The sequence below is a fragment of the Ranitomeya variabilis genome, chromosome 5 (genome assembly GCF_051348905.1).
Source record: "Ranitomeya variabilis isolate aRanVar5 chromosome 5, aRanVar5.hap1, whole genome shotgun sequence".
NCBI lineage: Eukaryota > Metazoa > Chordata > Amphibia > Anura > Dendrobatidae > Ranitomeya > Ranitomeya variabilis.
The window spans coordinates 621297327-621310092 of NC_135236.1; positions in this window are offsets into that span (position 1 = coordinate 621297327).

The following is a 12766-nucleotide window of genomic DNA, read 5'->3' on the forward strand; positions in this document are numbered from 1 at the left end:
CTGAAGAATGAAATTTCCATCTCTAAGAAGCTTGTTGGCAGGGGGAAGCATGAAGTGCTCTAAAATTTCCTGGTAGAGGGCTGTGCTGACTTTGGTCTTGATAAAACACAGTGGACCTACACCAGCAGATGACATGGCTTCCCAAACCATCACTGATTGTGGAAACTTCACACTAGACATCAAGAGGCTTGGATTGTGACCTCTCCACTCTTCCTTCAGACTACAGGACCTTGAAATCCAAATGAATTGCAAATTTTACTTTTATCTGAAAACAACACCTTGGACCACTGATCAATAATCCAGTTCTTTTTCTTCTTGGCCCAGGTAAGACTCTTCTGGTGTTGTCAATTGGTCATGACACAAGGAATGCGACACTTGTAGCCCATGTCCTGGATATATCTGTGTGTGGTGGTTCTTGAAGCAATGACCCCAGCAGCAGTCCACTTCTTGTGAATCTCCCCAAATTTTTTTGAATGGCCTTTTCTAAACAATCCTTTCAAGGCTGCGTTTATGCCAGTTGCTTATGAACCTTTTTCTACCACACTTTTTCCTTCCACTCAACTTTCCATTAATATGCTTGGATACAGCACTCTGTGAACAGCCAGCTTCTTTAGCAATGACCTTTTGTGGCTTACCCTCCTTGTGGAGTGTGTCAATGACTGCCTTATGGACATCTGTCAAGTCAGCAGTCTTCCACATGATTGTGGAGCCTACAAAAAAAGAATATGGGACCTTTTTAAATGTTTAGGAAGCCTTTGCATTTTGTTTTTTGTTAATTATTCTAATTTACTGAGATAATGACTTTTTGGGTTTTTTGCTGTAAGCCATAATCATCGACATTAACAGAAATAAACACTTGAAATAGATCACTCTGTTTGTAATGACTCTATATCATATATGAGTTTCACTTTTTGTATTGAAGAACTGAAATAAATTAACTTTTTGATGATATGCTAATTTTGTGAGAAGCACCTGTGAATGGCTTACTATCCTGCTGCTTTACACTGGCTAAAGTTTCATGCACTTTATATAAGAAACAGTGTTACTTTCTATCAGATTACTGTGTCATTAGTGATAGACATTGTGTACAGCTGCTCGGTACTTTCTTTGTCTCGTGTGCTTTATCAAAGTAATTGAGGAACTCTCTATTATATTACCACTTAGATGTTGCTAGGCAGCGTGACTTTCATGTCTCTTTAGAGGTTCGTATTAGGATATACAGCTGAAACCAGAAGTTTACATGCACTATATAAAAAGACACATATTCATGTTTTTCTCAGTATCTGACATGAATACAGAATAAACTTTTCCCGTTTTTGGTCAATTAGAAAAGTCAAAGTTTACATACACTAAGATTACTATGACTTTAAACAGTTCTGGACTGCCCATATGATGATGTCATGTGTTTGTGAGCTTCTGATAGTTTTTTGTCAACATCTGAGTTAATTAGAGACATGCCTGTGGATGTATTTTAATGCACACCTGAAACACACTGCTTCTTTGGAAAGTCTTAAGAAATCAGCCAAGATATCAGGAAGATAATTGTTGACTTACACAAGTCTGGCTCATCCTTGGGTACAATTTCAAGATACCTAAAGGTGCCTCCTTCATCTGTACAACAATTACACACAAGCACAAACAAGATGGGAATGTCCAGCCATTACACCCCTCAGGAATATGACGGGTTCTGTGTCCCAGAGATGAATGTGCTTTGACATGTGCATATCAACCCAAAGACAAAAGTAAGAGGCCTTGTGAAGGTGATGGCTGAAGCTGGTAAGATTGTGTCAATAGCCACAGTGAAACAAGTGCTATATCAACATAGGCTGAAAGGCCACTCTGCCATGAAGAAGCCATTACTTCAAAAGAAACATAAAAATGCCAGATTAATGTTTGCCAATGCGCACAAGAACAAATAGCTTAATTTTTTGAGTCATGTCCTGTGGCCTGATGTATCTAAAATTGAACTTTTTGGGCACATTGACCATCATTACATTTGGACATTTGGGGGAAAAAGGGAGACGCTTGGAAGCCTAAGAACACCATCTCAACTGTGAAACACGGGGGTTATATCATCATCTTGTGGGGTTGTTTTCCTGCAGGAGGGAATGGTGCACTTTACAAAATAGAAAGCATCACGAGAAAAGAAGATTATATGGCAATACTGAAGCAACATCTTAAGACATTGGCCAGGAAGTAAAAGCTTGGTGGGAAATGGGTCTTCCAAATTGACAATGACCCGAAGCAGACTGTCAAAATGGTAACAAAGTGGATAATAAAGTCAATGTTTTTGAGCGGCCATTACAAAGCCCTGACCTTAATCCTATTGAAAATGTCTGGGTAAAGCTGAAAAGGCCGGTGCGAGCAAGGCGACCTACAAACCTGGATCAGCCCTACCTTTTTTCAGGAGGAATGGGCCCAAACTTCAATCAACTAATGTGTGACACTTGTGGAAGGATATCGCAAACGTTTGACACAAGTCATTCAGTTTAAGGGCAATGGTGCCAAATACTAATGAAATATATGTAAACTTTTGACTCATTATTCTCTCTCTCATTATTTGGCATTTGGCAAATATTAATATAAAATATATATATTAAATATAAATATGAGACCACCTTGTCATTGGTTGCTGGGCATGCATGAATTAGCCAAAATATGTGAAAAACGTCTCCATTTTTTCTTATTTTTTCTTATTATCTAGAGCAGAATTGCTATTTATAATTCACATATTCCATGGGATTCAGACCCATTTTGCTACTGTCACAGAGAAACAAGTTTTTGCATAGCCATACTTTGATAGCTATAATTTTTCAATATTTCTGCTGACAGAGTCATGCGAGGACATGATTTTTGCGGAATGTTTTTATTGGCACCATTTTCGGTCACATAACATTTTTTTGATCGCTTTCAATTCTGATTTTTTTGAAGCCAGAATGAACAAAAATCAGAAATTCAAGATTTCTTTGTGTTTTTAATGCATGTGGTAAAAGTGATAAGACTGCTTTATTCTTTGGATCAGTACAATTATAACAATAGCACATTTTTATAATGTTTTAATGTTTGTTTCTTCTACACCATAAAAACAATTGTAGAGAAAAAATATTGTTTTTCAATCGCTATATTCTGAGAGCTATAACTTTTTTATTTATATAATGTTTTCTGCTATATATTTTTTCTTTATATTGGTCTTTTTGATCATGTTTAGTTCCACTTTTTTTCAAGCGGTATGATGAAAAAACATAGTTTTTTGCCACTTTTTTAGGGTATTTACTGTAGGGGTTAACTAGTTTGACAGTCTCATAGATTGTGTCGTTCCAGACATGGTAATACCCAATATGTGTTCTTTTTTCTTTTCTTTTTGTTTTCACATAATTATGTACATGTATTGGTGTAATATTTGTTGTTCTTTATTTTCTGTTTCTTTTTGTTATTTAATAATTTTTTAAAACTTCTTCTTCCATTTTTACTTAGTCCCGCTATGGGACTTTGACTTTTATTGCTCTGATCACTGGTCTCATGCATTGCAATGCATCAGCACTGCAATGCATGAGACCTGTAATATTACATAGGCAGATGGCCTGTTGGACCCTGTTTATGGCTGGCTTTCGCACGCCACCATACATAGCACACCAGGAAGCCATTGTTTGACCTCTGGGTGCCATGACAATCATAAATTTCCCGTGATTTTGTCAAGGGGATGCCAATGAGGGTAAGAAAGGGAGGTCACTCTCTCTCACAACTTTCTAAATGCTGCATCACTATCGATCATGGCATCTGGAAGGTTAATCAGCCAGGGATGGTGTGGTCATTGACCCTGGCGGTTACTGCAGGAGCTCGGCTGTCAGCTGCGCCGAGTTCCTGGTGGTGATCGTCAAGGAATTTCAGCATTCCTACCAACAGTTTTAAGCATTGCTGATTGTTTATGTAAAACACCCATTGAGTTAAAATTTGACAGATTAACTGACTGATACCAGCTATACACTGGTCAGCACAAAAAAATCATCAGTAAAGGTAATATGTCTGTTTTATTGAGTTTGATTTGCTAATTCCAAAAATATGCTTAGTTTTGCTCTATGACATAAAGTTTCTGAGATATAAGTATTTTTGTTATTACGCTATTTCTTCATTTTCAATGTATGTGATTTTTCCTGTGTTATTCCCATTTCTTTGCTTGTCTTACTTAATAGTGAATTTTCTTACAGGGACAACATCAGTTAAGGTTTTAGTGAGTTTTATGGGTAGGAGTATTGACAGTGCAGTCAACCATTGACTGCTTCTTGGAAAGTCACATGTTATGGGGAGGAGCTAACTGTTATGAGGCGGTAAGATTTCAGTCAGTCAGAAAAGCATGGTGATGGCAGCAAGGACTGGTATGTGAGACTCTAACAGGAGACAGGCCTCTGCAGGTATCTGAGCCCTGCCACAGGGGGATAAAAGGGAAAGCATCGGACAGCCGCCATTGTGAGGATTTTCATTTCTGGGAGGGCAAATCGCCTCAAAGGGAAGAAAACAACTCAGCCACTGAGGTGTAACCGAGTGAGGGTCTCCACAGAGAGAGAACCTGAAAGCAGAAAATATCACACTGAGAAACTGCCTGCCTGCAAATATTTATCTGTAAGGAATAGGCTGACCCATTTAGCTCACAACTGTATATAGTTATCTAACAGTTACCTCCAGAAAAATCAGTTCTAAATACAAGCTGCCTCTGCCATCTCTGGGGTAATATCTGCATATAGTAGGTCGGCTCATCACATTTTTTTTAGTTTGTCACCACCCTTGAACTGAATTTACTCTACTGTTTGATCTGATTTAAAGGAGAAAAATGCCCCAACAGTGTATCAATCATCCGAACAGATTCTGCTATGTGTGTGGTTCTTTTACACCAAAAGGCCAAGTACGTTCAATCACTCATGATATTAAAAAGATGTACCAGATGTACTTTAAGTGTCCACTTGGAGATCAAGACAAAAGCTGGGCCCCTCATGTGATATGTTCAAGCTGTTCAAGGGGTCTTTGTGACTGGTTGAATATGAGGAAAGTGGCTATGCCATTTGCTATTCCCCATGATTTGGAGAGCACCCAAAGATCATAGTGATGAATGCTACTCTTTTGTTTTGTCAAACTGAAAGGCTTTTCTACAAAGAACAAACATAAGATTGATTACCCTGAACTTGAATCTGCGATTAGGCCAGTTTCACATGATGATACCTTTCCAGTTCCTGTACCACCGTTGTCTGGATTGGATGAAAATGAAGTAGAATATGAAGACTATGGAGCTGAAGCTACTGGTGAAAGCATGGAGACTGTTATGATCTGGTGGCCTAGGAGCAGCATGAGACGTACTCTAGAGAAGGTGGTACCTGTACTGACCGCAGACCCTGAACTAACACCGCAACTAGAAGTAGCCGTGGAATGTACCTATCACTCCCTAGACATCTCGACACAGCCGGAGGACTAATTACCCCTAGATATAGAAAAGGGAAAATTATCTTGCCTCAGAGAAAATCCCCAAAGGATAGACAGCCTCCCACAAATATTGACTGTGAGAGGAGAGGGAAAAAACATACACAGACTGAAATCAGAATTTAGCAAAGGAGGCCACTTCTAGCTAAATAGAAAGGATAGGACAGAGTACTACGCGGTCAGTATTAAAACACTAGAAAATATCCGCCACAGAAAATACAAAATCTCCACATCTAACTAAAGATATGGAGGGTATATCTGCATCTCCAGAGATACCAGCTTGGCTAAACAAATCCTTATACAGACCAAGCTGGACAAGACAAAAACATGGAAAAGACCTGAACAATAAGGCCCACAGCATGTGGACTGCAAAAATCATGGCCAGAACTTATCTTTGTTGAAATGAACAGCAAAGCAGGAGAGACCAGGCAGGGATGTGAATCCTCCAGGAACAATGGACAACTGGCACTGACTAAAGGGTCAAGCAAGACTAAATAGCCCAGTCAGAATTGCACAAAGTGGACACACCTGATGAATGCTGCGATCCAGAGACAGCAGCGCTACCACTTATAACCACCGGAGGGAGCCCAAGAGCAGAATTCACAACAGTACCCCCCTTGAGGAGGGGTCACCGAACCCTCACCAGAGCCCCCAGGCCGATCCAGACAAGCCAAATGAAAGGCACGAACCAAATCCTCAGCATGAACATCGGAGGCAACAACCCAAGAATTATCCTCCTGGCCATAACCCTTCCATTTGACAAGATACTGAAGCTTCCGCCTCAAAAAACGAGAATCCAAAATCTTCTCAACCACATACTCCAACTCCCCATCAATCAACACCGGGGCAGGAGGATCAACAGAGGGAACAACGGGCACCACGTATTTCTGCAACAAAGATCTATGAAAAAAATTATGGATTGAAAAAGAGGCTGGAAGGGCCAAACGAAAAGACACTGGATTGATAATCTCAGAAATCCTATAAGGGCCAATAAACCGAGGCTTGAACTTAGGGGAAGAAACCTTCATAGGAACATGACGGGAAGACAACCAGACCAAATCCCCAACCCGAAGCCGGGAACCAACACACCGACGACGGTTAGCAAAACGCTGAGCCCCCTCCTGAGACAACACCAAATTGTCAACAACATGAGCCCAAATTTGCTGCAACCTGTCAACCACAGAGTCCACCCCAGGACAATCAGAAGGCTCAACGTGCCCTGAAGAAAAACGAGGATGAAAACCAGAGTTACAAAAGAAAGGTGAAACCAAGGTAGCTGAACTAGCCTGATTATTAAGGGCAAACTCGGCCAATGGCAAGAAAGCCACCCAATCATCCTGATCAGCAGACACAAAGCATCTCAAATAAGTTTCCAAAGTCTGATTAGTTCGCTCGGTTTGGCCATTTGTCTGAGGATGAAATGCGGAAGAAAAAGACAAATCAATGCCCAGCCTAGCACAAAAGGCCCGCCAAAACCTAGAAACAAACTGGGAACCTCTATCGGACACAATATTCTCCGGAATGCCATGCAAACGAACCACATGCTGAAAAAACAACGGAACCAAATCAGAAGAGGAAGGCAATTTAGGCAAAGGTACCAAATGAACCATTTTAGAAAACCGGTCACAAACCACCCAGATAACCGACATCCTCTGGGAAACTGGAAGATCCGAAATAAAATCCATAGAAATATGCGTCCAAGGCCTCTCAGGGACCGGCAAAGGCAAAAGCAACCCACTAGCTCGGGAACAGCAAGGCTTGGCCCGCGCACAAGTCCCACAGGACAGCACAAAAGAACGCACATCCTGTGACAAAGAAGGACACCAAAAGGACCTACCAACCAAATCTCTGGTACCAAAAATCCCAGGATGACCAGCCAACACAGAACAATGAACCTCAGAAATCACTTTACTAGTCCATCTGTCAGGAACAAACAGTTTCCCCACTGGACAGCGGTCAGGTTTATCAGCCTGAAATTCCTGAAGAACCCGTCGTAAATAGTGTTGAGCGATACCGTCCGATACTTGAAAGTATCGGTATCGGATAGTATCGGCCGATACCTGAAAAGTATCGGATATCGCCGATACCGATACCCGATAGCAATACAAGTCAATGGGACACCAAGTATCGGAAGGTATCCTGATGGTTCCCAGGGTCTGAAGGAGAGGAAACTCTCCTTCAGGCCCTGGGATCCATATTACTGTGTAAAATAAAGAATTAAAATAAAAAATATTGATATACTCACCTCTCCGGAGGCCCCTGGACATCACCGCTGGTAACCGGCAGCCTTCTTTGCTTAAAATGAGCGCGTTTAGGGCCTTCCATGACGTCACGGCTTCTGATTGGTCGCGTGCCGCTCATGTGACCGCCATGCGACCAATCACAAGCCGCGACGTCATTCTCAGGTCCTAAATTCCTAGAATGAGGAGTTTAGGGCCTGAGAATGACGTCACGGCTTGTGATTGGTCACGTGGCGGTCACATGAGCGGCACGCGACCAATCAGAAGCCGTGACGTCATGGAAGGCCCTAAACGCGCTCATTTTATGCAAAGAAGGCTGCCGGTTACCAGCGGTGATGTCCAGGGGCCTCCGGAGAAGTGAGTATATCAATATTTTTTATTTTAATTCTTTAGTTTACACAGTAATATGGATCCGATACCGATTCCCGATACCACAAAAGTATCGGATCTCGGTATCGGAATTCCGATACCGCAAGTATCGGCCGATACCCGATACTTGTGGTATCGGAATGCTCAACACTAGTCGTAAATTAGGGGAGATGGCAGAAAGAATCACCCCTTCCTTCAGAATGCCGACCGGCTCAAGAACCCCAGGAGAATCAGGCAAAAAGCTCCTAGAGAGGGCATCAGCCTTAACATTCTTAGAACCCGGAAGATACGAGACCACAAAAACAAAACGGGAGAAAAACAGGGACCATCGGGCCTGTCTAGGATTCAGCTGTTTGGCAGACTCGAGGTAAATCAGTTTCTTATGATCGGTCAAGACCACAATAAGGTGCTTGGCCCCCTCAAGCCAATGTCGCCACTCCTCAAATGCCCACTTCATAGCCAACAACTCACGATTGCCGACATCATAATTGCGTTCCGCAGGCGAAAACTTTCAAGAAAAGAAGGCACACGGTTTCATCAAGGAACCATCAGAATTCCTCTGAGACAAAACGGCCCCTGCCCCAATCTCAGAAGCGTCAACCTCAACCTGAAAAGGAAGAGAAACATCCGGCTGACGCAACACAGGGGCAGAAGTAAATCGGCGTTTAAGCTCCTGAAAGGCAGAAACAGCCGCAGAGGACCAATTTGTCACATCAGCGCCTTTCTTCGTCAAATCGGTCAGTGGTTTAACCACACTGGAGAAGTTGGCAATGAAACGGCGATAAAAATTAGCAAAGCCCAAAAATTTCTGAAGGCTCTTCACGGATGTGGGCTGGATCCAATCATGAATGGCCTGAACCTTAACCGGATCCATTTCTATAGATGAGGGAGAAAAAATGAAGAGCAAAAAAGAAACCTTCTGTACTCCAAAGAGGCACTTAGACCCCTTCACAAACAAGGCATTATCACGAAGGATCTGAAATACCATCCTGACTTGTTTCACATGAGACTCCCAATCATCTGAAAAAATCAAAATATCATCCAAATATACAATCATGAATTTATCAAGATAATTCCGAAATATATCATGCATGAAGGACTGAAACATAGATGGAGCATTAGAGAGTCCGAATAGCATCACAAGGTATTCAAAATGGCCTTCGGGCGTAATAAACGCAGTTTTCCATTCGTCACCCTGCTTAATACGAACAAGATTATATGCCCCTCGAAGGTCAATCTTAGTAAACCAACTAGCCCCCTTAATCCTAGCAAACAGATCAGAAAGCAAAGGCAAAGGGCATTGGAATTTGACCGTGATCTTATTCAAGAGGCGATAATCAATACAGGGTCTCAAGGAGCCATCCTTCTTGGCAACAAAAAAAACCCCTGCTCCCAATGGTGAAGAAGATGGCCGAATATGCCCTTTCTCCAAAGATTCCTTAACATAGCTCCGCATGGCGGTATGTTCTGGCACAGACAGGTTGAAAAGTCGGCCCTTAGGGAACTTACAGCCTGGAATCAAGTCAATAGCACAATCACAGTCCCTATGCGGTGGAAGGGAACTGGACTTGGGCTCATTGAATACATTCTGGAAATCTGACAAAAACTCAGGAATTTCAGAAGAGGGGGAGGAGGCAATTGACATCAAAGGACCGTCACCATGAACCCCCTGACAACCCCAACTAGTCACAGACATAGATTTCCAATCTAATACCGGATTATGCACCTGTAACCATGGGAAACCCAGCACAATAGCATCATGCAAATTATGCAACACCAGAAAACGACAATCTTCCTGATGGGCTGGCGCCATGCACATGGTCAGCTGTGTCCAAAACTGAGGTTTATTTTTAGCCAACGGTGTAGCATCAATGCCCCTCAAAGGAATAGGACTCTGCAAAGGCTGCAAGGGGAAACCACAACGTCTGGCAAATTCTAAGTCCATTAAGTTTAGAGCAGCGCCTGAATCCACAAATGCCATGACAGAAAATGATGATAATGAGCAGATCAAGGTCACAGATAACAGATATTTAGGTCGTATAGTACTGATGGTAACAGAACTAGCGATTCTCTTGGTACGCCGATCAATCTGAATGGCCAGAGACATAGAATCACTCAGACCAGCAGGCGTGGGGAACCCCACCATAACATCTTTAACGGATTCCGAAAGACCCTTTCTGAAAATTGCCGCCAAGACATCCTCATTCCATTTAGTCAGCACAGACCATTTTCTAAATTTCTGGCAACATGATTCTGCCGCTTCTTGACCCTGACACAGGGGCAACAAGGTCTTCTCAGCATGATCCACTGAATAAGGTTCATCATACAATAACCCAAGCACCTGGAAAAAGGTGTCTACATTAAGCAAAGCCGGATTCCCAGGTTCCAGGGCAAATGCCCAATCCTGGGGGTCACCACGCAGCAGAGATATAACAATTATAACCTGCTGGAAGGGATCACCAGAGGAACGGGGTTTCAGAGCAAAAAACAGTTTACAGTTATTTTTAAAGCTCAAAAATTTGGACCTGTCCCCAAAAAACAAATCAGGAGTTGGAATTCTAGGTTCTAAAACCGGAGTCTGAACGATATAATCGAAAATACCCTGTACTCTAGCAGCAAGTTAATCCACACGAGAAGCCAATCCCTGAATATCCATGCCAGCGCCAAACTCCTGAGCCACCCAGAGGTAAAGAGGGAAAAAAAAAACACAACAGACTACAGAAAAAAAAAATGGCTCAGCACTTTCCTTCCCTTCTTCTGAGATGCGGTTAACTCATTGTTGGCCAGTTGTACTGATATGATCTGGTGGCCTAGGAGCATGAGACGTACTCTAGAGAAGGTGGTACCTGTACTGACCGCAGACCCTGAACTAACACCGCAACTAGATGTAGCCGTGGAATGTACCTATCACTCCCTAGACATCTCGACACAGCCGGAGGACTAATTACCCCTAGAGATAGAAAAGGGAAAACTATCTTGCCTCAGAGAAAATCCCCAAAGGATAGACAGCCCCCCACAAATATTGACTGTGAGAGGAGAGGGAAAAAACATACACAGACTGAAATCAGAATTTAGCAAAGGAGGCCACTTCTAGCTAAATAGAAAGGATAGAACAGAGTACTATGCAGTCAGTATTAAAACACTAGAAAATATCCACCACAGAAAATACAAAATCTCCACATCTAACTAAAGATATGGAGGGTATATCTGCATCTCCAGAGATACCAGCTTGGCTAAACAAATCCTTATACAGACCAAGCTGGACAAGACAAAAACATGGAAAAGAACTGAACAATAAGGCCCACAGCATGTGGACTGCAAAAATCAAGGCCAGAACTTATCTTTGTTGAAATGAACAGCAAAGCAGGAGAGACGAGGCAGGGATGTGAATCCTCCAGGAACAATGGACAACTGGCACTGACTAAAGGGTCAGGCAAGACTAAATAGCCCAGTCAGAATTGCACAAAGTGGACACAGCTGATGAATGCTGCGATCCAGAGACAGCAGCGCCACCACTTATAACCACCGGAGGGAGCCCAAGAGCAGAATTCACAACAGGAGACCTCAAGTCAAGATGAGTATATACCTGATGGAGCAGCCGAGCAGCCAAAACGCTTCACTCAACATGAATTAAATGATCTCATCAGAGACCTTTCATTGTCAAAAAGATAAAGCTGAGCTTCTTGCTTCTTGGTTGAAACAGAAGAATCTTCTTCATGATGATGTCACAGTGTTATTACTGAAACAGATGTAACACTTTAAAACAATTTTTCACAGTTGATGGACAATGATGTACTGTAACAATGAGACTGGCCTCTTTGAAGAAATGAATCAAGAGTATTTTGTTGCAGATTGGCGATAGTTTATTGACTCATCTCAGAGAAGTTTGAAAGCAGTGTTGCTTCACAATGGAAATATGAAACCATCAATCCCTATTGCTCACTCATGTCATCTAATGAAAAGTTATGAAAATCTGTCAGTTGTTTTGGATGCTATACAATATAAGCATCATCAGTGGAATATCTGTGGAGATTTGAAAATGATTGGTCTGTTAATGGGAATGCAAGGAGGTTTCACAAAATATTGTTGCTTCTTGTGTTTATGGGACAATAGAATACAGTAGGGCATTATGTTTGTCGTGATTGGGGACAGAGAAACATCTATGCTCCAGGTAGAGACAATGTTCAGCATAATCCTTTTGTTGCTCCAACAAAAATCTTTCTTCATCCACTACATATAAAGTTGGGATTGATTAAAAACTTTGTGAAAGCCATGGCAAAGGCAAATTCACAAGGGTTCCAGTACATTTCACAGAAATTCTCCAGCATTTGACCCGCAAAACTGAAGGAAGGGGTAACGGTTGGTCGTCAGATCAGATAGCTTATGAAAGATGATGTGTTTGAAGGAACTATTAGTAATTATTGAGGTGGATCTGTGTAAACTTCTTAGGAAAGCAAAAATCTCCAGAACATGTTGAAGGTGTTGAACTGCTAAATGCATACCAGTATCTTGGATGTCGCATGTCTCTGAAAATGCACTTTTTGCATTCACATTTAGATTTCTTCCCTCAAAATCTTGGGGATGTAAGTGATGAACAAGGCGAGCGGTTTCACCAGGACATTAAAGTAATGGAACACCGCTACCAGGGTTTTTAGAATGACTCAATGATGGCAGATTACTGTTGGATGTTA